Raw genomic sequence first — 25,931 nt, forward strand, 5'->3', positions numbered from 1 at the left:
CAGTCATATGAACAACACAGCATTCACTGCTGATAAGGAATAAGCCTACACAACGATGATCTAAGGAGAATGTGACTTGAAAAGGCAACAGAAAACTTGATGTGTGGCAGAACTCATGCTTCTCCTCACATTATTGACTGCAGATCCAGAATAATGAGTAATAAAAAGAACAAAGGTTTGCTACCAGCATAATAGGAAAAGATGATCCCAAGTGGATTCTCAGGCTTCCTTGCATGTTATCTTCTATGCCAAAATTAATGGAATGAGGCTTAACTGAATTGCTGCTCCTCTTTTCAAAGTTGCTCATATGAAGTTCAGAATAAAGATGAATAAAGAATTCATCTGCCTGTGAGGCCAGAGGACACGAGCATCAATCTGCTTTTAAATCTACAATGCAGAATTGCTCCTAGACAGGACTTTTGATTAGGCATACAGGAAAGGACACACACACACACACAAAGTCCCTGGTGATAGCAAATGAAATTAAAGCTTTGATCATTCTCAGTCTCTGAACCTTCCAACGAAAAAGGTGAGTTATTGTGCAGATGCATAAAATGTCTAATTCTGCAGGCTCACAGATGTCTGCCCTGACCAGAGCTTTAAAACATACTCTAATCCATACTCTGCACTCATACTGATTACCCCTGATTGCAGCCAATATTTGTAACATTCCGTAGAGTGAGCAGTAAAGTTCAGGGAACACAAAGAAAACAAACAAAAAAAACCCCACAAGAAGCCCTCAGAAAGTAATGAGAGACAATTCTGTTTCATGGCACACACCACTATTGACATCTGCTGTTCCTCCACTCCAAGGGCTCCAGCCCTGAAGCCCTGACCCCCTGGGTGGGCTCAGGGCAATGAGAAGCATCACTGAGATTTGTGCTAAAACCCAAAAACCTCCTCATCCTCAGAATTCCCATCAGAACCAGCTGCAGCCCCACTTCATTCTGCGTCACCCACACGTGCTTCTCCTTTCTGTACAAATCTCTGTGCAGATCTGCATGAAAATCTTCCCATTTTGCTCAAGTTAGAAGCCAACAGCACAGCACACAATTACACTGCCTTTAAAAATAAACTTAAGCGCTGCTCAAAGGTGCTGTTTTGTAGGCGGTTTCATGAGCATGAACAACAGGATTACTTGGGAATTAGGACTTTCAGACAATGCTGAAGGCTGCATATCCCCTACAGGTTTATTTTTTAAATTCCTGTCATGAACCAAGCCTGTCAAGCTGCAAGCATTAATGCAATTAACCCCAAATAAAGATGAAGTGACTTTTCAAAAATCGGTTTTGCTACACTCTGGCCCTTAATTACCAACTTAAATATAAAGTGAAATGCAGACATTGGGCACCTTCTCTTTGATGTTCCAACCTCTCAGTACATAAGATGCTTAAGCAGCAGCACCAGTGCACAGGCTAAATCTGTAACCCAGCCTGCCCTGATCGAGAGCTTCTGATGGAAGATTCAACTTCTGGTAAAAGTGTTTGCAAACCAATTTTGTTCCTTGAGATTATCAAAAAGAATTAATCATAACGTGCCTGTAACTAACCTACTTAATCCTTTGTATAGCACCAATTTGGGGACCTCTCAGAAACTAAGTCTACGCATCCACAAATAAATATTTGCTGCCATTCACATTATCAAAATTTAATTTAGAAAGAATGAAAGGGTCATGCTACATTTCTTTAAGGCTAACAACAGCATCCAGTGCAGCTATTTATTTATCAGCTTCTACAGCAGGAATTTCAATTCCCAGCTTTTGCCCACTGAACTGCACCTGTGTCAAGGGCCTGATGTAGCCGAAAGCCACAACTACACCCAAAATGATCCACAGCTCCAGAGGGAGGCTGATGCCTAATGCTCTCCTCTCTGGGTGAGGCACAGCCTCTGAGAAGCTTATTTAACAGCAGCCTTACATATTTCTCAAGGAGGTGCTGCTGTTTTCCCTCCTCTCACAGAGCCTGGGCTGCACTATGTTGCTCTACACTAATAATATAAACACAACACCGTGATGAAAACATTTTTAAAGATGAACAGCCACTGTGCCAGAAACACAAATTTCCTGCAGTCTGGATTCCACAGTAAACTAATTAGCACTTCACATCAGAAATGAAGCGCCACAGTCTTTTAACTTTATAAATGATTAAGCAGCTGCTGTCTGATTCCTCAAACAGCAAATTTCATACCTGCCATACCCAGAACTACAAAATCAGGTCAGGTTCAAAACAAGCAGCAGATGCTCCAGTTTCACGAGTCGGGGTTTATCACCTTGCACTGCCACGCTATCACCAGCAGAACAACATCACCCAGTTCTCAGATCACAAGCCCAGTCCCTCCATACCCTGTGGCCAGTGCAGCAGGGCTGTAATTTAGCACAGCTCCACTGGCTGCAGTGAAACCTCACGTGTCCAAACACCCCACATCAGGTGGGGATGCTCGAGGAGGCTACGTGACATCTGGCAGCAGGGAGCAGGACCTTAATGCAGGTCACTATTAACACACCTACACACAAATTGTATTTGCATGTTTAGAAATTTAAATTTTTGTAATTTAAAATTTTAAATTTTTATTTCTAAGGTGGGAGAACTTTACAGCCTCAAAGTCAGTTTGTAACAAAAAGAGAGCTAGCAGGGAGAAGCACCAGACCTGTGGGGAAAGAAGGATGAGGAAATGGGAGAAGAGAGTTTGATCTCCAGTTGAAAGCGGGTTTGTCCCTATCACACAACAACAGAGCCTGTGAATGCTTTCTAAATACAGGTTTCTGTCCTTTCTCAGCTGCATGGTGATGGCCAGCAGAGCAGGATGGGGACCAGCAGGGAGGCTGACACCTACCCAGCCACCAGCAGCACTGTCTGCACCTCTGTGGGCACAAAGACCTGCCCAGGGACACAGCTCAGGATGTGACACTGCCTGCCCTGCTCCAGGATGGGGCAGGAGCCTGGAAAACCACCCTCTTGTTCTCTGCTTGGTGGGAAGGGCTTCCTTCTCAAGGAAAGCTCCTTCAGGAGGGGACAGTCATCACCAGTGACATGGGAAACCATCCTGCTCTTGGTTCTACTCCCAGGTCACATCTGGAGGAAACCAGAGATCAAATGGCACAGGGTGGAAACGTGGAGCATCCTCAGAGCTGCAGAGATTGGCACCACCAACAGAGAGGGCTTCACCCAGAGCCTCCCGGAGACAGAGCTGCCAGAGGAAATGATTCAGCCCCACCAGCCCCTGTGAGAGGGAGGACACCCCCACCCCCAGCCCAGGGCTGTCCTCCTGGGAAGCATCCAGGGGAAGTGACAGCACAGGGGGGAGAGACTGTGGCTGCCTTTGCAAGCTGAGGCAGGAAAAGCAATTCCTCTCCAAGCTGCTGATTTCACCTACCAGAAGGTGCTGATCTCACCTCACTGTTTCCTAACTAGGTCCCAGCCCAGCAGCAGGTCACTCTCACTCCCATGCAGGCTGTGCTGTGCCTCCTACCCCAATGCCAGCCCTCAGAGATGGTCCCCAAGCCTGAGAGGGGACAGGAGCCTCCAAAGAGGGACTGAGACCCTGCAGAGCAAAGGGCAAGCAGTTATCACACCCCATGAAAATAAATTATAGAAAGAGACAAACGCCCTCTGCACCTCCAATCTCAGTAGTCTTGTACCTCTACCTCCCCCAAACTGTCAGGGGGGAGTAACAAAGTGCACAAAATACTTGCAGCATCCTAGTTTTGGAGGCAAAACTGTAACATCTTCTGTGCACTCGCACACCATGCTGACAAAATACCTACCTCCTGTGCCCAGTTATTCAGGTGAGTCAGCCCAGTCCCTTCACCTCCCAGCCAGCCCTGCTGCAGCAGCTGGAGCAGTGCCAGGTCCCTCTCTGTGGCTGGACACTCCTCTGCCCATCACCTCACTGGAGCCATGAAGTGCTTCAGGGTCTTATCAGAGACGTGGCAGGTCCCAAGTCTGCAGGGTTCCAGGCAGGTGACACATCCAGCCCCACCGGTTTGCCCCTGGCTGCAGGAGGGGCTCCTCCCCAGCTCTGGTCACTCAGGGGGACACCGTGCTCCCCAAGAGGTGCCACACCTGCCCAGCTTCCCCCAGGCACCACCTGGGATGCTGCCACTGCCCTGCTAATGTCCCAGACAAACATGGGGCAGCAGCGTCTCCTTCATTTTGAGCATTAAAGGGAGCTTGGAGAAGCCAGGTAATTACTGCTGGATGAAGTATTTCACAGCAGATAGAAGTACGTGAGGAGCGTGGAAAAGCAGGGCTGCCCCAGCTTTATGATTATTTTATAGCCTCGTTAATCTGTGGCAAATGGGGCAGAATTAGTGCACAACCTAAATACTGGGCAGAGATCTACAGCTCTGTAAGAGGAAGCATAAATGAAACTAGTAAAGTTTCAGCATTCTGCATGATATATATGGACACAGAGGCAAAAATAAGAGCCCAAACCTACCAGCTTCCTGACAAGAATCTTTTAAAGAGTGACAATAAGTGATATCCAACTCTTGTAATTATATCCTCAGTGCATTCATTCTCTTAGGATGAGTAACTCAGGATGCTGTAGCCTCCAGAAAAATCATGACTCAGAGCAATGCTCTGCCCTTGATCAGACTTTATGGGTCATGCCTAGCCCAGGGAAGGTGCACCCAGGAAAGGACTTGCCCTTCCCCATGTAGCAGATGACAGAGCTCAGATCACTGCACTCCATCAGACACGAACCAAGACAACATCTTGGATGCCTTTGTGCTTCTTCATCCCATCTCCAGTTCCAGGCCACAAACCCAGCAGAGCAGGATTCACTTCTGTGTCCATTCGGCATCTGGCACAGCAGAGCACCAATGCTGATACCATCAAAATCCTTATTTAAAGTAGCCCATCCCAGGGCTGCTGGCTGGCAGGGATGAGGGCAGCAGCACAGGTGATGCTCTCCCAACGGCACCAGCACTCACTTTGTCGCCCTGGTTTTTTAAGATTTTCTAAGCCTTCTGATGTTGACATTCTTGTAGCGAACTTTCTCACACACTTTCTGTAAATAACTCATCGTTTTGCATTCCTTTATGGAAGAGGAGAAATTTGATGGACTGTTGGTTTGTCCAGTGTCACTGGAGAGGTGGCACTGTCACCCTCCAATCCACTGTCACTTTTAGAAAACTATAAATGTTGGAGTTAGAAAATAAAGTTCCCTTTTTCCCTCGCCTTGAGAGCAGCAGTGCGCGCTCGTGTTCTTTCGTGTCCTACAGCGACATCCACTTCAGCTCCCCCAGGCCCCAGCCCCACCACTCCAGCATGCCCAAGAGAACGGTCCTGTGGACATTTTTATCTGGGATTTGAGCCTCCACAACCTGAAGACAACAGATCTTGTTGCACCTGCTCTAGGTGAGGTCAGCTCAGATCCTTTGAGGCAGAGCTGTGCATTTTCCCAGCCAGGGGAGAACCACTAACCAGGGGAAAGAGAGAGCACTTGTTAATAGAAGATGCAAAAATAAATTAGTACTGTAAGTCCATGTAATAAATTGCCAGCACACTTTTGGTGCTATGGACTGATGTTTTCTGTGAACACAGGTCTGCTGCAATCCAGAGCTAGGAAACACAAAAACAACATTTCACAATGTCTCATGTATTGCTACAACAATTAGCGCCTCATTTTATTAACAAAGTACCTGTACAGTGCTCATTTGCCAGCTCTGGACAAATAAATGGGCAATAACCATCTAAAATTTGAAAGGAGGCAGGTTGAGATGTTTTGTTGTGAGACCAGATGAGCTCTGGTGTAAAACATCTCTCGAAGGTGAGCCTGGCTTTAGGGTGGCTGAATTTGGCTGTGGAGAAGGAAACAAGCTGAGCAGCTCATGGCATTTTCCCAAAGAGGGGTCACTCCGTGGCTGTGGGGTGCAAGGAGCAGCTGATGCAAAGGAGAAGGAGAAAGAGCAGCCATTGAAAGGATGTTTTCACCCTCACAAGGCATCCAAAACAAACAAGCAGCATGCCATGGGCTCGATCCAAAGCCCATTGAGAGCAGTGGAAAGCCTCCAGCTGCCCTCAATAGGCTCCTGGGGAGGCTGGGCATGCCTTGGGAGCCCCATGAGCTGCCCCACCAACAAACACACTGACCCCAGTGGGGACTCTTCACCTCCTGCAGCTCCTCCTGCCACTGTTGTTCTGCTCTCCTCAGCCCCAGCAGGCATTCTGCAGTCAACAGCTATTCAAGCCACCCAAGCTATTCAAGCCACCCTTATATTAAATACACTTATTTAATATAGGTATATATTAAATATACTTATATAATTACTTTTTTTCTACACAGCCCCAGGAACTCATACAGGTCATGAATCCCTTGCTGATGTCCCTGTGGCCCACAAGATCTGCACCAAAAACCTGAATTCTGCTTCTGTGCTTCAAAGTTCCTTCTGGAGCCACCACAGCTCAGTCCCCCCCCAGCTGCCACCCTCATGTTTGCCCAGGAGCTTTCAGGAGTTGGACAAGAATTCTGCACTGATGCTACAGAAATTCCAAGTTCTTCTCACCAAGACAGGTCAAGCTTAGACTGAGCAAACCTCCTTTGAAAGCCTCAAGTCCTGATGCAATTTTTCCCTCTTTTTTATGAGGGAATCCCCAAGAGAAAGGCCTGATGCCAGCGGCGCTACCAGACGCTGCAGGGTGGGAGCAGTGACGTGGGGAAATGTCAGAAACACAAACAATGAGAGAGGAAGAGGGAGGGAAAGGCTGAGGGGACAGCTGGGGTGGCCATGGGGGCTGTGGCAGCCCTTTGAGGTCAGCAGGACCTCACCCTGCAGGAAACAGGGTGAGGAGTGGGCACGGAGCCCTGTCCCTGCCAGGGGAGGGCACACACAGAGCTCACTGTGCAGGAAACAGGGTGAGGAGTGGGCACAAAGCCCTGTCCCACAGCTCAGGGGCACACACTCACTGCAAAAAAAACCAGAGCCCTCCCGCCAGGGACCACACAGAGCTCACTGTGCAGGAAAAAGGGTGGAGAGTGGGCGCCCTGTCCCACGCCCCCCCCTCCTCACAGCCCCAACAACCTCTGTCCCCACAGCTGGTGGCCATGGCCAAAACCACAGGAAAAACTGGGTTTTTTACTTATCCCAGCACTTATGGAGGGTGAGGAAAGGGTGCAGAGGCAGGGGTGTCATCTCAGCCCACAGCTCAGTCACTCATTTTGTAGCTCACTGGGGAGAACAGAAGGGGAGAGGCAATTGTAAAGCCCATTCTCCCATTTTGCCAAAGGACTGTTGACAAAACAGGCTGTTACAACTCAATATACTTCAGATCCAGTGTTTTCTTCTGGTTTTTAACTCCTTTTAGCTTTTCCCTCCTCATCACCTTGGCAAAAAGGGAAGCAGAGCAGACTTGCTGAGAGTGGGGCTTTAGCCCAACCAGGCTCCCCACAGTTCCCTAATCTCTCTTTGGCCATCCTGCAACAGCATGAACTCCCCAATGGGGGTCAATCTGAGACCATTCATACACTTTTGAAGTTATTCCTGCTCTAACGGGCACAAATGAGAATTCTGCATTTGTTAACAATTATCCCAGGCAATAACTTCAGTTCCCCCCTCACTTCCAATGGAAACAATGCAAACTGAGCACTGAGTAGTACCTGTTGGCAGAGAAATTTTTAAATTAATGGATAAGAGGGGCTAAAATGGCTTCCTAAAAGAAGAAATCCCTTTGCTTCCCTCCCCCTGCCCCCTTGGGATGTAAAGCAGACTTGAAAACTGCCCTTGCCATTATCAGAGCTGTGATTCAATCAGCTTTTCATGGCCCTAATTAGCGGCTATTTGTTTGCATGGGTGTGATTCCTCACTTGCCAAGACTGCAGAATTATAATGTGCTTTCCCCTTCCTCCTTGGAGAGGACATGAGACCTTAGCCAAGGAAAAAGGAAGCCATTTGGAGCAGGAAGAGGATGCTTGGAAGTGGAGCTGGGGTGCTTATATTAGGCCCTTGCAGAGGTCAGAGGATCAAACTGACTTTTTTTTTTAAAGTCTGCTGTTCTCATTGACATTAATGGGCAAAATGGGAGCACAGAGGGCCCTTGGCCTGCCTGTCTGAGCAGGTCACTCTGTCCTGCCCAGCTGGTGCTGGAGGATGCTCCCAGAAACCCACCTCCCATCCTGAGCACGTGGCTGGAGGGGGACAGGGCACATCCAGCCCACCTGGTCCTCCTCTCCCTACAGTTCCACATCAGGAGGAAGGAGAACTTCCAGCTACTTCTGACTGCACCCCTACTCCCAGTTTCATTCCCTCCTCCCCATATACCTGTTCCTCAAGGCAGGTAGGAGCTTTTGGGTGGGAACAACTCCAGGACTGGTGTTTCAGAGGGGAAAGCACAGCTGAAGGCTGAAAGGGGCTCAAATGTCCCACGGGCTGCCTGCAGAGACAGTGTCATTGCTCCTTGGGGGCACAGGCAGAGGGGACTGTCCCCCCCATCACAGCCCTGTCCTTGCCACCCTCCCCAGGCACTCCATGGCCTTGGCAGGGACATGGGGATGGATGTCTGTCCCTTCTGCACAGACAGCAAGCTCCTTCAGCACACAGCTAACATTCACACAGGAGGGGAAAATAAATTCTGGGCTTCAAAAACAAATCTAGCTGGTGCTACATTTTCAAATCCTCAGGGAGTTAAAGAAAATATAAAAAGAGTTCCACTTAACATCCTTTCCCCCTTCCCCTGGTGCTGAATGTTAAATCAAATAATTCCTCCCCCTACCAAGAGCACAGCAGCCACGGGACTGCAACTCCTGCTTCTATATTGCTGAGTGATGCACTGGCCCTACAGCAGGTAAAATTGCAGCACAGCACCATCTGTTTCCCAATCTGCTTGCTGCCAGCTTCCATTGCCGGGATTTACTCCCACAGCCCTCCCAAGGCAGAGCTGAGCTGTTGGGCAGAGCATCTGTCACAAGAGAAAGGGATCTGTCACCTGCCCACTGCCCAGTGGGGACACAACCCACTGCAAGGTGGGGACAGAACATTTATTTTCTGTCACAGGCTCACAGAGCCAGCTCCAGTGAATAGCCCTTGATGGTGCTACACATCCTTAACATATTGCAGGGGAAGGCACATTTTCCAGCTGTTTGTGCCTTGTGCCAGAGCACATTTACATCAGCAGTTTCTCTTCTAAATATTCCGGGGGTTGCTGCAAATTTTCCACTATGATTAAGGAGAAGGAGAAAAGCAGCCAAGAGTTCCACATCTTTAGATTGAAATTCAAGGGACTTGTACACAAGTGCTTGTGAAAGCCTCAGATGTCACTCAGGCAGCTCCCAGTCTGCTGTGTGCCAGGGTTTCACATCTCAAACAGCGACCACAGCACCAGGGAGCCCAGCACAGAGCTGACCCCAAGGGTGACAGTCCCCAGGGGGAGCTCAGGGGGTGCCAAGCCCCGGTGCTGGGGGTGCAGAGCCCATCTGCAGCTCCCCTGAGCTGCTGCTGGACAGACCGGCAGGCAACAGAGCAGAGCCCAAGCTCCAAGTGGACCCAAATCGCTGCTGTTCTCCCTGCAGAGCAGCTGGTGGGGCTCTGTGCTCAGCAAGGGGAGCAGAGCCCTCGGCAGCCGGAGCAGCACAAAGTGTCCTGGCGCTGGGAGCCTCCGTCCCCTCAAACCCATGGGCAACATCGTGTCCACATGGCCAGCTGAGCCACCAGCCAGCCCAGCATCACCAGGAGCAGGTCTGCCAAGAGCAACACCCAAAATAAACCCGGGAGAACCCTCTGAACACCCTTCATGCTCTGTCCCTTCTGCCCCAAGCTCCAGGAGCACCTCCACCAGCCGCATCCCCCCAACTCCTACGGCGGTAACAACCCCCAGGTTCAATTAACATCAGCTCAAAGAAGCTGCTCTCACCTGAGCCTCAGGAGTCAGGCACCTCCTGGAAGGAAAAGCTGCTTGCACTCCTCACCGTCTGCCACACGCCATAAAACTCCCGGATCCGTGTCCTGATGCTCCTGTCAGTGCCCCCACCTCGTGCTGGCTCTTCTGCACAGCCTTGCCCGGGTGGCTGTCGCTGGCCAGAGGCTCTGGGCACGCACCAGGGCACCGAGCCGGTGGCTGCAGGCAGGGGAATTCCTGCAGGAGAGCGCCTGTCAGCACACAAAGCAAGGAGCAAACTGGTTCAGCCTGTTGCTGCCTCTGCTCAGGGCCAGCTCGGCACGGGAGGTGTGGAAGTCATGTGTTCAACTCCTGCCCCAGCTTGGGAACAAAAAAACAAAAAAAACCAAAAAAAACAACCCCAAAAATCAAACCCAAAAAAAATCAAGTGGTTTTGTAGGATTTAAGACTTTCACCTAATTACTTTCAAAGAGGTTATCTGACGACTGAAATAAGGCCAAAACAAGATCTAGAATTTCAATGCCAAAGTTGTAGCAAAACAAATCCTTTCTCCTCCCAGATTTTGTTTTACATATAAGCACCTCCTCTTCTACAGCCCTAATTTTATTGTTCAGTCAGGAATGGGGAGTCTTGTTTCCACTTCTCTTCCCTCCAGCCCCATCTATGTCCCAGGCTGTAAGAAATCAAGACAATAGCATCACTTCACAAACAACCTGCCCTCATCTCCCATGGAAGGAAAGCAGAGGATCCATCAATGCTTCAAAAAGGTCCAGCTGATCTGGAAGTACAACCTGTTCTACTCTCCTTGTACCTTGAATATCTGAACTCCCATGGCTGCAGGTTTCAGCAGCTGCTTTGTTGCCTAAGGGATGCACCACACAAATGCACCAGAACAGCTCTGAGCCAGCAGAGAGCCAAGGGAAAGGCTGATTCCAGCCAAGCCAGCCTGCCACAGGAGCCACTGGCCCACCTGTGGCTGGGGGATTCCCCCTTGATGCCATCAGAAACAAAATCTCACTTCAGTTCTTCAAGAGAGCCCCAACGAGCTCAGATCTTGGGATGCTTTTTCTCATTTCTCCCAAAAAAATTATTTCCAAGGGAGAAGTCACTGGACACCTCATTTTTCATCACTGCAGCACTGTTAGTGCCTGTGCTTTGCTGCATTTCAGCCCTCTGGTAGAGCCCTTTTTGGGGAGAGATTCACCTGCTTCATCACTGATCATCCCAGAGGAGTGTGCAAAATCAGCACCCCCAAAGGAGCCACTGCCCTGCCCACAGCATCCAGAAAGCTCCACTTGGAGATTCTGACATTCAGGATTTAAAGCATCTGTGCCAGAGTGCACTTCTGGGCTGTTGCTGGGCTGCTCTGCTGGGAGAAACCAAATCAATTTATCCTCACAGTTCTCCATCCTCAGTTTTATACACCATGTATGGATTTCATCCTTTTCATTCTTTCACTATTTTTGCGGTGTCTTGATGGGACACTACAAGGCAGAATATCTATTTTCCCTTGCAAAAATCTCACGCATCCTAAATGGAAACATTTTTCCAGATTTTTACCCACAGTCACACAGAGCAGCCTCCATGTCCCAGCCTGCAACAGCAGACAGGGATTACACAAAACACCAGGGACACAGCCAAGACCCTGGCACAGCACAGCACAGCTCCATGGTGACATTCCCGTGTCCCCCAGCCCAGCAGCCACTCCTGCTGAAGGCCTTGGCTCAGCCCAATGCAAACCCCTCCTTGCTTAGCATCTTTTAGGTTCACCTCTGCATAATCCTCCCCTCCATTAGGCTAATGAATTAAATGTTTCCAAGGAGCAGAAACACACTTGTTACCAAATTACAAGTCAGGCCGAAGCAGATCCTTTAAACAAACACATCCTGACTAAGCTCTTCTAACCCTGTTTACCCAATCTCCCTTCCTGCAGCCCTTGGGTATCCCCAAAAAGCAGCAGCAGGACCGGTCTCTCCATGGCCCAGGGCTCTGGTGAGTGTTTGAAGCCTGCCTTTACACAAGGAATCTGTCCAATTCCCCTCCTGGGTGAATTCTGCTGGGCTCCCCTCCTGCATCCACACACCTGCTCTTACAGAGGGCAGCTCCAGCATTAAAAACACCCAGCACTGCCAAAATCTCCTGCTCTGCCCGGCTTTTCTCCTCAGCAGCTGCAGCATGCATGGATTACAGTTTTGGGGGCCCTCACACATAAAACTCAAGCCTAGGGGAGCTGCCCCCAAGGACTCCAGGGTTGCCAGCCTCCCCTCAAAAACTGCATTTTTAACCCAGTGATCACAATGATCATGATGATGGCGGGACTGCACCCTCCCCACACCACGATTACTACAATGTACAAACAGCCAGAGAAATACAGGATTTTTAAAAAAGCCCATCCCGAGGTATTTCAGCCCTATGGACACAAGCAAAACCTTTCCCAGTGGTGTGGCTGGCACAGAGGGATGCCAGCACACCGACAGAACAGGGGGCTCCCAGCACAGGGCACACACTGCCCCAGCCGTCCAAAGGCTCCCCACAACTTTATTACATTTTATTATATGTATACCATATCCCCACAGACACCCTGCACCCCCTGCAGTGATGCTCTTGAGGAAAATCGAATTTTCCCCTCTTATTTAACACCCACTAATGGGCTGAGAGCAGATTCCCACCGGGAAGGCAGAGCAGGACCAGGCTGAGGTTCTAGAAATGGATCAAGAACTCGGGGATGCCGCGGATGGAGAGCAGGATGGCCGGGCAGGGATCTCTGCATTTATTCATTCATTTATTGATTTATTCATTTATTCCTGCTGGGCAGTGCCTCACTAGAGGGCAGCCAGCACCAAACCTCTGCAGCTCCGAGAGCTCAGCACAAAGGCACTGAGCGATTTCAGGAGGGACAGTGGGATGAGGGAGGAATAAATATATTTCATTTATAATAAATACTGAGGGCCAGTTAATTAAATACTTTATTAACTGTTAATAAAATACTTTATTAACTGTTAATAAAATACTTTACTAACTGTTCTGTGCCTGTGGTGTGGCTCTGACAGGGACTCTCAGAGGCACATCCCTTGCCCCCAGCGCCCTGGCTGCTCAAATCCTCTCACCAGCTCCAGTATTAAACCCAGCTTTTGATGGTTTTCCCCATGAAAGTGCTAATATTTACTGAACAATACAGGTTTTTCAGCAGAACCTCTGAATTTGTCTCCACAACGCCAGGAGAAAGAGGCAGAGAGTTATTTGGCTACCTACAGAGGGGAAACACAAATTCATTAAGAATCCCAGCAATACACACACACCCCCCAAAAACAACAACAACAACCAAAAACACAATAAAAACCCAAAAAAAACCCAAAGAAAACATCCAAACAAACAAAAATCCAGGCCCTAATTTTGTTTGATATACACCAGACAAATATAAATCAATGAACAAACAGCGGCACAGGAAAGTTCCCCTTTCCCATGGGAATACCCAGGACCTCAGCAGCTGAATTCCTTCATGCCAGAAACAGTGAGATCAAACCCCAGAGCTGGGAGAGCTGCTCTGCATTTTAGGTGCTCACAGTAAATGCTTACCAGGGTGTAATTGCCTTTGTATGGCAACAATACCTCGTCCTAGATGGAAATACCATGGGAATAGGGATTTAAGGCAGACAGTGTAAGTTCTTACCAGGATTTAATAACCTCCACTGCGACTGGTTTGCTTAGAACAATAGCTGAACAGATCAGATATTCCCAGGGGACCCTTTCCTGATCAGCAATCTGAGCCAAAACTTCCTGGAGCCTTCCCAGGCTGGGTCGGCCCCTCCAGTGCCAACAGGGGGTTCTGGAGGGGCCAGAACCCAGCACAGCCCCATGGGTGACCCCATCTCAGCAGGGCCTGCCCTTCAGTCAGTTCTGCTCCACGTTTTAACCAACCAAATTCAGTTCTATTAGAGATAAAAGTCTTCGTAAATTGATCTCTCTTAGAAGAAAATTGGTCTTGGGCTAGAAAGGAACATAATTAAAGATATACTGCTAAAAACAACTTTTTTTTTAAGAAAAGGACAATTTTCCTCCTTGTAAGTTGTTCTCAGCTCTTCAAGGCCACCGTGGTCCCAATTCCAGATCCCAAATGTGTCCTTGCTTTAGGGAGTGCAACAAACCATATCCAAGAATTCTCCTGTGAGAAATCAGTCTTGCCCATAGCCAGCATGTAATTAATGTTTTCCTGCCCTGTGTATTCTAAGAGCACACTGGCAAGCTGGAATTTGTTTCATACACATTTTGTCCAGTCTGTCCCTTAATCCACCTGAACTCCAAGCAAGATGCCAGGACAGAGGTCACCCTTCACTCTGTTACTACAAAGTGGGAAAGGATCTGCAGGGCAGCACATGAAGTCACTGCCTGAGACACCTGCAGCAGCTTAGAAACTTGGACAGAATGAAGAACCAGCCCTTCTCCAGGACTGCTGAATATTATTACCCCTTTCCTTGAACAGGGATTTTCACTTATGGACTCTTATGTATACACCAGAAATGAGAAAACAAGATGGCTTGTATTAAAGACCATCCTAGGACTTTATAAAGCCTTACATGCCAAAACCTCATATTGGATTTATTTTTTTTTAATTTGTTCTCCAACTCCAGTAATTTAGCAGCACATATTGATTTTGAAAGACTAGGCAAAGCTAAATGAGCAGGATGCAAGGGCAGCCAGGAGTAACTGCTGAGCCAGAGAAAGGACTAAAAAGAATAGGAAAAAAAATATTATCACTTAATCAAAAAAGATTAAAGAGAGCCCACATTTCCCCCTGTTTGAATGGCAAACTTCCCATCAGATTAAAGAGACCACTTAAAACCAGAATGTCTTCCATCAGAAGACTGGGTTCAAAAAGGAAACCAGCTCATATTGTCCAGAGGCTCAAATATTCTTTCAGATTATTCTAAAAAGAGAAATGTATAGGAAAAAAAAAAAAAGATTATGTATAATTTTCTTTTTCCTCAACTCAAATAATTTTCTGGCAGTGCCTTCCTGCCCAGTGCAGGAGCACAGGCACTGCTGGCACTGGCAGGGGGCTCCTGACCCACTGGGGGGGGAAATCCCCACCCAGCAGTGCCAGCTCCACTGGGATTCACTGGATCAGCCCCTGTCACTATTGGACACGAAAGAACACAAGCACACCACCATTCTCAAGGTGAAGGAAGAAAAAAGAGGTTATTTTCTGACTCCAACATTTATAGTTTTCCAAAAGTGACAGCGGATTGGAAGTGACAGTGCCACCTCTCCAATGACACTGGTCAAACCAACAGTCCATCAATTTTCTCCTCCTCCATAAAGGGAGACAAAACAATCAGTTATTTACAGAAAGTTTCTGAGAAAGTTCACCACAAGAATGTCAACATCAGAAGGCCTAGAAAATCTTAAAAAACCAGGGTGACAAGCCCCTCCACCCTGCCCTGGGGGGACTCACACCAGGAGAGGCTCAGGGCATCCTTTGAGGTGAATTTTAAGTTCTCCCTGTTCTGGGTGGGCTCCTGGGAAAGCTCCCACCTTCCCAAAGGTGAGCAGCAGCACAGGGCTAGGGAAACCCCCCCCCAGCCCTGGGGACAAGGGGACAAGACAAGGTGCCCCCTCCTGTAATACAGCAAAGCTGCCCCTCCTCTCCTTGAACAGAACTGTGCTCTACGTTCTAAAACCAAGAGAAAAAGAAACAGTGTATGGGGAACAGGATTAGTGTTCAAAATTAATTAACAGATAATGCCCCAACAAATGAGTTCCATCCCAGTTTATTCCCTCCACCCCAGAGGGAGAACATCCTCCTTATCAGAGCAGCAGAGAAAGTGAGGACAAGCCTAACAAAAAGACAAGCTGTGCTTCTGAGAGTTGTTATTTTTAACTAATTCTCCCTGTTTTGTTCCGTGTTGCTTTAATTAAAGGGCTGAGATTGTGGGAAGAGCCCAATGTTGCCCCAGCACTAATCTGCAGTGCCCCACAAGGCACGGAGGGGCTTGGCTGGAGCTGCTGAGCACAATTTCTCAAGAGGCTGTTTTGGTACACAGCACAGCTGGGAGCCTGGGCCATGTTACCCCAGGAGAGGAAGAATCCCTGTCCCTGCAGAGCTGTGACTGCTCTGTGTGCCAGGGGCTGTTACATTCTCCAGGTGGTGCCTCCTCACCAGGCACCTGTGCAGCAATGGGGAGGTTGGTTCATTTCTTCTGGTCTGTGACACCTCCAGGGGCAGGGGTTGGGTGATTTCTTTTGGGGTTTTGGTAGGGGCGATTTTAAAAGAAATTTTCTGACATTTCTGCATCCAGAAGCACTCTAACCAAAGCACTGGTTAGCATGTGCTGTAGTTAAGTAAAAGCTGAGGCTGTACTAAAGATTAGATCTAGCAAAGACTCAGAAACGAGAAGCTGTTCCTAAAAGCCCATCAGACACGACCAGGACTGTGAGAAGACGGCAGTAGAGTCCCTCATCCACATGTACCCTATGAGGGGCCACTCTGCAGGGTACCACACCCAAACCCGCAGTTACTGGGGCAAAAGGAAGGAAAACATTTTGAGAGGAGTGCAGAGGTTCAGCCGGCAGCACACTCCACACCCAGGCTCCCACAGCATCAGGCACTTCAGGATTAGAGGCACTTTCCCCTCCAAACACGAATCCAACAATTTCACTTCATCTCCGCAGCAGCCAAACGAATCCCTGATGCAATCCCACAGGGTTCCTGGTGCTTGTGATTTTCCAAGGAGCAGGGCTGGTGAATGCCCAGCCCTGAGAGCCTGCAGGACCCTTTGCAGCACTGAGGGCTCCCCTGCCAGAGCCCTGGAGCCAGAGTCAGGGGCACCTTGCTGGAGAAATGACCCTGTGCCAAGGGGTCTCAGGTTAGAGACTTCTGTCTCCAGTTTGGGTTCTGATAAATGATGTTCTCAGGCAATAATCACTAATTCTGCAAGAAGGAGACCTGGATGACAACAGCACTGAGTCATCCCCCTTGCATATCAGCCCCCAATGCCTTCCACTCCCCCTTGCAGGATTGGATTCACAACAGTCCCATCTGTTTTCAAAGCTTCTTATCTGTTTGCTTTAGCCTGCAGCTCACAGGTTTGCTCTTTTCCCCTTTCCTTAGGGAAAGGCCACGTACCAGCATGGGCAGCACTGAGGGATGAATGGATGTGGCTTCTGTAATCACTGCTCTGAATGATCTCTGCCCCTGAATCACATTGCTGAGCCACTCTTTGCAAGTGTTGTCCTACACAGCTGCAGCTCAATTCAGCCTGGAAAACATCTATTACCTTCACCACCTATGAAAATTTATTTTCCTTTAGTATGAACCATAACACATAATGCAACCTAGAAGAAAATGACAACCAAAAATATTGGACCTGTTTTAAATGCCCATTAAGTTCAAAATATCAAAAAATGCCAGCTGTTGGTTCTGCTCATTTTCTGGGACAGGTATGGTAAAAGAAAAGGATCTTGGAGGAATGCATTCAAAGCTTAAGCTGAAAGGGAAGGTGGCAGAGGAAGCAACCCCCTCCAGCAGTGAATTACTCAACCATATCACAAATGCAAATGTGGACAATCCTGCTAAACAGGCTCAAAGCAATTGAGTCTCGTAGTGAAGTTCACTGAAACTACAGGAATTTGCCCTGGAAACCTTCCTTCAAGTACCCATGTCTGCACTTAGAGATCATAGGAGGCATCTAATAGATAAAATTATCGACCTTTGGAAAGCTCACTTTAAGCTGCCTACAGGGAATCACATAATTATGGGATGAAAGATAAAGCTTTGTCTGGGATAAGACAGCATAAAGCAGTGAGAAATGCATTATACAGTTATCATCATCTGGGCTTCTTTCCATCTGCCTTCTGAGGTTCCTGTTCCCAGCATCTCCTCAGCGGCCCTGAGATTCACACACCAACCAAAGGGAGAGCAGCTATTGCAGAATCAACACTCCAGGAGTCTGGACTTTAGGATTTAAGAAAAGAAATCAAAAGCAAAGGGCCACAACCCTTTAAGAGCTGCAAACATCATGGAAATCATCATTCCCCATCATCTGTGATCTGTCATTCTGTGATTACCAGGAAGGGCTGGAGTTGCAGCAGCATCTAAAAACACCATGGGCAGAGAGTAAGGGAGCAGAAAAGCTCATTCTGAGGGCACAGAACAACCACTAAATGACAGGGGTTAGGGTAAAAGCTTCCTCCAAGGACTGGCTCGCCCATAGATGTTCTGAATCAAGATGCAACAGTCAGCTGGCTCCTGTCCCTGAAAATTACTTCCATCTGCCTTCACCCAGCCAAGCTTCTGGCATAAACAAAACCCTCACAACCAAACATGCTCTCCCCTCCACACCCCACTGTGCATTCCATGCTGGGAAGAGCAGAGCCCATGCTGACCTGCAGCTCTGCAGACAAGCTTCAACACTCCTGGCCTGGTTTCTTTTGGGAGAGACTGGGGGCAGTTGTCTCCCAATAGAATCTTCCTTGTTGCGGGGGAACAATTAGAGGCTGGCTGCTCCCTGTGTCCCACCACCTTCACTAAGAGACAAAAGGACATAACCCACAGCCAAATTTGCAGCAAAGCTACCAGCACTTAGGAAAGCCCCAGGCTTTTTCCATGTTGGACCTGCTTCCATCCCATCCCATCTCATCTTCCTGTCATCCCCTGGGAGAGGGGAGCTTTGCCCATAAGACCTCCCAATGCAGCCCCAGGACTTGCTGGGTGTTTTGAAGCACTCAACAGCCAGATTCAGACAAGAGAATCCATTCTGCTCCAGGATGGCAGTGCTGGAGTGCTGGACTTGACATGTATTGGGCTGAACACAGTGATTCTTCAATGCAGAAGACCACATTAAACTTGATAGATTTTGCCATCTTCTCACAGACCCCACTCCTTGATTATAAGGGAAGTGAAGCACAGACCTGGATGCACACAAAAAGCCATTTCCAGAGCTTGGAGCACAGCTACATCCCAGCCTCATCCAGAGCTGCATCCCCTCTACCAAACAGTCCACTGCACTGTCCTTAAGCATATAAAATAAATAAACCCTGCGGCAATCCTTCTTTTGCCTCTTTTTCTTTTGGTTTTGTTTTGTTACTGTATGCTCCAGTTGCTGTTGGAAAGCAATTTCTGATTCAGGCTCTAGGTCCATTTTACAATTCAACTAATAATTGTATTTTATTTCTCAGACTATTAGCATGTAATGGAGCAGCAGCAGCCTTGGCTCCTGCAGTCTGGGAAGAGAGAGAATTTGTGCCAAGGGCTAAGTGCATTGCCTTGGGTCAGCTGGTCCCTCCAAATCCCAGAGTACATTATCTTGGGAGTGGGAATTCACCCCACTCTGCTCTCAGCAGGAACTGGAGCTTCCAGCTGCTTTTCAAAAGATGAAGAAATATCATGTATTTCCTAGTACTTTCTCCCCTTCTGTACTCCTCCCAAATAATAGAAAGCTGCTTAAATGAGATGTGCACACTCACAGAACAAGTTAATTAATGGTCTCAGCCTGAATTGGTGAAACCAGCATGCCTTGAGCAGTGATTTAGCACTTAGACACTGCTGCCAGACTTTCACCTTCCAAGCAGTCTTTAATCCCCCACATTAACATTTAGCTCCCTGCTGAGGGGCCTCTTCCAGAACCCAGCTCCTGGGGAGCCTGTTCTCCAGACAGCAGCATCCCAGGTTCCCACTGAGCTCAGGAGCTGCAGTGGGGCTGCAGAGCTGGGAGGGAACTGGCATTGCAAAGTTCTCTCTTTGAACATCTGCAACATCTGCCCAGCCCCACAGCAACTGGTAGGAGAGATGAGCTCCTCAACCCCAATCAGACCAAAGAGCCTCAAAGTTAAAATTAAAATTCCTTCCTGCTGAATGAAACCTGTTCTGATTCTGCTTCATCCTGCCAGCATCTTCCTTGCAAGATGTATTTCCTTATTTGATAGAAGAGAGCAAATAGGAAAGGAAACATTTCTAGGATGCTGTGTTATCCAGCACACTCAGGTTCTGGTTTGCAGCAATCACTGCACACACTGGAGTGAACTGGGACTGCTCTGAAGAGTCAGTGACAGCCAGGGAGAGCATCACGTCTGCCTGGGACAGGCTCCACAGAGCAGAGGTGACAAGGACAGAGAGGCCTGAGCTGTGCACAGCCCATCTCTGCTGGGACACAGCAGTTAAAGCTGGCTCAGGCAGGGGACACGGGGACAGCAAAGCCCAAAGCGCATTTTGGCTCCTCTGAGCAAAGCCAGCCAGGGAGGCAGGCACGTACAGAAACCCGCTCCAGCACTCCCCAGTTCTCATCCAATTATGACATAATTCTTTCCTTCTCCTAAAGGATTAAAGCAACAAAGAGGGAGCACAAAGGGAGAGGTGGGAGGACTGCAGCAGCATGAGGGAGATGAGAAACCAGGGGCTCCTGCCTTTGATGTTTGGATGATCACATCATTGCAATTACTATGTCAAGGGCTCTGCAGTGTCACTGGTAAATAAATCATCCACGAAAATGAAATGTGCAGGGAGAGTGTGCACCATTAGTTACAGCAGGTAAAAATGAGAACAGAGAAGTCAAAGCATTTCAAACAGAGGAAAGACTCCAAAATGCTGAGAAAACAAAGTAGCATTTCAAATTATTTCTATAACAAATACTAAATCAGTGTAGGTGCCTGTACAGGGAAGATAGAGACTTTAGATTCATCAACTGTTCTTTGGGAAATGAAACCATTATTTAATCATGTGTAGTCTTATTACAGACAGAGGATAAAGAACTCATTTGTCTTGAACAAGAAACTATCTGACACTTGATACCTGTCCTGATACAGCATTAAAAACTATGCAATACACTAATTATTCTCCTTCATCACAAAAAACACCTTCCCCTCCCCTGCTGTCACAGTGAGGTGATTCGTGCCACACCACAGTAACACAGAATCTCACACCCCACTCTATTTCAAGAATGATCCAAAGTAAATTCCATCCCAAGCACCTGATGATCAGTTGATCTGAGTTCCCTGCTGTGGCTGATGCTCATTTCCCAGATGAGCAAACAGATCCATGGACAAAGAAGTTTGCTCAAGATCACTGGTGCCAGGAGCAGGCAGAGCTTCCACCCACCCTCAGCCACAGCTCCTGGAGAAACACCCCAAACCCCCCTGAGCAAATGGGGCACTGCAAACATCACTGGCAGCACCTGAGAATGGAGCAGGGAGTAAAGCCTGACTTACAGAGACATTCAGCCATTCTCTTTTCTCTCATTCAGGCTCTCCAGGCTCAACCAAGTCCAATTTCTTCTCAGCTGTTTGCCCTAAGCTGCCTCATCCTGCCCTCCATGCTCTCCCAGCCCAGGGGTGCAGCTCCAGAAATGCTTTCTAAATGCCTGGTTTGCAATTCAGAACATCCCTAAACTGTTCCATCAGCTCAGTATTTGTCTGTAATCCCCCTTGGATCCAAGTGTTTATACAGTATTACTTGCAAGATTTAACTCAAAGATAATTAATTCAGTTTTGTGATTTTTGGCTTTGTTTTGATTTTAGGGCACCAAAATGAAACTTTTGCTTGAATCAAAGCACTTAGAAACGTGACAAACTGATTTACTGCCCTGAAGAGAACTTTTTTTAAAAATACAAATTGGTTCCACTTTTACCCACCCTCATTTTTGTCTAAACCCACCTACCAATGGTGGGAGCAGATTCTATAATCACATGCTTAACTGCTGTATCATGTTTATTTTAATCAGAATCCATCCCTTTCCAGTTGCAGGTATTTAAAGCCCAGAGCTGGAGTGGGAGAGCAAATGAAAAAGAGAAAAGCAGGACAAGTGATGGCACCCCCAACATGAGCAAGCACAGTACATGGCACTGCTCTGCAGCCTCCCGGGCAGGGGATGCACAGGACAGGAGGGAATGGCTTCTGACTTACACAGGGCAGGGCTGGAGGGGATATGGAGAAGAAATTCTTCCCTGTGAGGGTGCTGAGGCCCTGGCACAGTGTCCAGAGCAGCTGTGGGGATCCCTGGCAGTGCCCAAGGCCAGGCTGGACAGGGCTTGGAGCAGCCTGGGACAGTGGAAGGCGTCCCTGTCCATTGGAACCTTAATGTTCCTTCCAACCCAAACCATTCTGTGACCACAAAGCCATTATTTATTGGCTGAGGTTGTTCACAACACCCAATAGAAACAGTTCCCTTTCATTTGAATTTGCCAGTTGAGCTTCTGATCATTCAAGCCATGCTTTGCTGTCTCCAGCAGTATCAGTAAAATGCTCCAAGGCAATCTTCACCTACTGCCAGGTTGAAGCACCTCTTGCTGCAGCCCCAACCTCCTCCCCTCCCCTGCTACCCTTTCACATGAAACCTGGCACTTAAATGACATCTAAAGGGTCTCAAACTGCCCTTCAGCAAGAGCCACCAGCTAACATCACTCCTTCCCTGCAAGAACTGTTTAAAATTGCTGCACCTCTAATTTCTCAGACTGATGTAGCACCGGAGTTGTGAGTCTTCCCACCCACACGACCCCGTGTAACAGAATGCTCCTAAAAAGTAATTTATCCTCAGAACAGAGTCAGGAAAAGCTTGCCTGACAGAAGCCTTATTGCTTTAAAACTCGATATGAGTTGCATTTTCACAGCTATAAGAAAACATGATTTCATCTCAGTAATAGATCAGAGACTGCTTTACAAACAATCAGTGAATCCTCACAGATCAAACTACAAGAAGATAATGATCCATTCAAGCCTAAAAGAGTAAAACATACCTGACACAGGCAAAGGGAGGGTGTTTCAGATTACTGCTGGCAGCAATGGGTGGGAAGTTGCTCACAGATTTCTCCAGTCCTTAGCCCAAGATATGACACAAACCAAGCCCCTCAAACTTTACAGGGTGACTACACTGCACTGAGGCTGGGTCACACCAACTGAGAGCAGCTCAGCTTGAGGACCAGCACAGCAGACAAAGCATCCCAGCTGGAAAACACATTAAAAGCTCCAAAACCCTGCAAATGGCCTTGATCAGTTTTCCCCAATGGGACTACTTTTGCAGCAAAAAATAGATTCATTATTTATAGCAGAAAAGAAGGTGGCTGACTGCAGCTGAGGATGCCACTTTGGATTTAGCAGATACCCTGATATGGTGCATTATGTAAACAACACCTACACACCCGAGGCTCCTCTCACCACAGTAAGAAGTTTTCCCTGTTTTTTGTAAGGAACAAAAGCTTCTCCCTTTTAATTTCAATGGAATCGGGGTCTGGATTCTGAACTAAGTTTGATGGGTGACAGCCAGCTTTGGTTCTCCCCATCTGGAGTTCTCCAGGCTGTGGCCCACACTCCCCTGTCTGGCCACTTTCCAGTCAGTGACCATGACTTTAATTTTTCACACTGTGGTGGCTCAAGTCCTCAATTTACACTCCCACACCATTTACAGCCAAGGGACACTAATTCAGGGTACACACTGTGACAAGGGGCTGTCTCAAGTAGGGCTTTGTTGAACAGCTTAAAAAACTGGGCACTTTAACCTCTCTAGGACTTGACACAGAGTTCAAGCTGTTTATTTGCCATTAGCAGGCACCCAGCCATCGTGCTTTGCCTTGGCTGCTGTCCTGCCTATCCTGGTATTTTTAACACATTCTTTGCTGGGTGACCAAAAGCAATTCCCCCATCCCCAGGGATGCCTGACCTGATGTTGCTGCACTTCCAACCACACAGCTCAAAGGCTCTGCAAAGCTTGTAAAGTAAAGGCACAGGAAAAAGAGAGAACGTATAAAGAAATGAAAAGAAAGAAACGTAAAGAAATGAAAAGAAAGAAATGTAAAGAAATGAAAAGAAAGAAATGTAAAGAAAGAAATTTAAATGTAGCTTTAATTTCTTGCTTTTAACTGTATGCCACAATTTAGAGTAACACAAATAGAACTGCAGTACAATGCTCCTGTGAGCAGTCTTTGGGAAGGGGATGCTCTGAGCTCAATCTCCGTTTTCTGTCCTGAGTGGGACAGAAATCAAACCAGGTACTCTGCACAGCCAGATAGCTGCAGTCAGCTCAATACTCCCTCCCAAACGTTTTAAATGTTTGCCCCAGTGAGAAATAGGGCATGTGAATCCAACACAGGGTTTATCCCATTCCTCTGCCAGAGGAAGAGAACCCAGAGAAGAGCTCACTCCCTGTATTGCTTTCATGCATCACTGTCAGCAATTGCACGGTGAGACAAAGTCCTTTCAAAAGGGAAAAAAATCCAAATGTCTATTTTGGGAAATTCTCATCCATCACATAGCATTAGAGATACTCAAGGGACTCTGGCTTTATGTGATTTACCATGGAGATTTACACCCCACCCCACCTCCTTATTTTAGAGTCTTTGGTGGCATTATGCTTTGAGGTTCAGTAGCTCCAAGTGGGGCTTCTATTTAAAACCATCTTTACTGCAGGAAATTTTGTTACATGACCTTTTTTGAAAAATACCCTTTTGGGAAAAAAAGGTATCAGATAACTTGCTGACTTCTGAGACATGCAGATGCAACGAGCAAAAAGTACAAATCCTGCTGGTTTGACTCAGAAAAAGGCAGCCTCTTAAAGTTTAGAAATACAGAATATCAAACTGTAGAGATGAAAGAGTAATTTAAAATATAAAAAATCCACATCTACTGGCAAAGGAGCAGGGGGAAAAAGAAAAGCTTGACATGTGGTAGCAGAAAGTGGGAGATTCTTCCTTTTAGCTTACATGGGTAACACTAAAATACACACACACACATAATTACTCAGATTTTCCCTTGGGAACCCCAGATTTATGCCTGGTCTGTACAAGAGGACAACACAGCTGTGACAGAGAACAGACCTGTAATTACATCTCTGTTGTGCCATCAACAAGCCCAGCACTCAGGAACACACGTCCCCAGGGACAGGGATCCCTGAAAGCTCATGTACCTCCTGCCTGCAGCCTCACCTTCCCATGCAATTCATTCTGGGCTTGGTTATTAGATGCCACAAGCACCTATTAAACAGACAGAAGAAATCCTGGCAGAGCAAATCCCAGCCCTGCTGTCAGACAGGTCCAATAACCCAGGAACAAAGAGCGAGGCAGCGCTCGCTCCCTGTGCTGCTGCTGAGGCAAGCAGGGATCAGGAGCAGGGATCCTGCAGGAAATGGCACTTGCAGGGATCCAGGAGCAGGGATCCTGCAGGAAATGGCACTTGCAGGGATCCAGGAGCAGGGATCCTGCAGGAAATGGCACTTGCTGGCCTTGGTGGCACACTGTCACCCTAGTGACACTTGTTCCCCACTGTTTTCCTTTATGGAGGAAGAGAAAGTTGACAGACTGTTGGTTTGTCCAGTGTCATTGGAGAGGTGGCACTGTCACCCTCCAATCCACTGTCACTTTTAGAAAACTATAAATGTTGGAGTCAGAAAATAAACTTCCTTCTTTTCTTCACCTTGAGAACAGTGGTGTGCACTTGTGTTCTTTCGTGTCCTATAGCGACCGCGTGGAGCTGTTGTTGTGGCGGGAGGTGCAACACCCATGGCAGTGTCTTTTCAACAAGGGATGTTTCAGGGATAGCCCAGGCAAACCAGTCCTCCTGAGGTCTCTTTGGAGGGGAAAACAAAAACTCACCCCTTTGCAAATCAGGGGCAGGAAAGCAGCACTGCCACAAGGAGCTGGAGAGGAGGTGCAGCAGCAGGTGAATGTCACAAACTGCCCAAAGCAGGGGGGATTCCCACTGTCCCCAGGAGCTCCTGTGGGAGCAGGAGTGGCCAGCACCTGGTGCCTGGCAGGTTGCTCATCCACATGGGCCTGGCACACACCCCCAGGAAAAAGGGACTGTCCTGAAATGTTAAATCCCCAAGGCAGAGGGCCACAGACATCAGAAGACGCCATAAAAACAAGAAATACAATTTGTATTTTCTACAGCACCATCATATTCCTCATTTCCTACCACAGTGACCTACCTACTGTGCAAGCAAAGGACCCCCATTACCAACAAATCAGAGCATTAATGAGCTTTCTGTCCCCAAACCCGCATCTAGCCACTCAACAAAACACACAGCTGCAACATTTCTCTGCTGCTTCTATTCCTTACCCTACCCTAAATGAAGGAAAAGCCTGTGAAATGCTTTTTTGGACATGCCCTGCAATATGGAG

General features: G+C 47.8%; 1 protein-coding gene across 5 annotated transcripts in view; it reads right to left on the minus strand.

Annotated features, from left to right (window-relative positions):
• Window positions 1–25,931, minus strand: part of FRMD4B (FERM domain containing 4B) — a 124,455-nt gene that overhangs the window by 81,218 nt on the left and 17,306 nt on the right. The window contains exon 2 of one of the 5 annotated variants that reach the window (XM_030956392.1): window positions 9,849–10,070. The exons of the other annotated variants lie outside the window; for them this stretch is intronic. The gene's annotated coding sequence lies outside the window, so the exon portion shown is untranslated. The remainder of the gene's footprint in view (window positions 1–9,848; window positions 10,071–25,931) is intronic. 5 annotated transcript variants of the gene reach the window in all.

The sequence above is a fragment of the Camarhynchus parvulus genome, chromosome 12 (assembly GCF_901933205.1).
Source record: "Camarhynchus parvulus chromosome 12, STF_HiC, whole genome shotgun sequence".
Classification (NCBI taxonomy): Eukaryota; Metazoa; Chordata; class Aves; order Passeriformes; family Thraupidae; genus Camarhynchus; species Camarhynchus parvulus.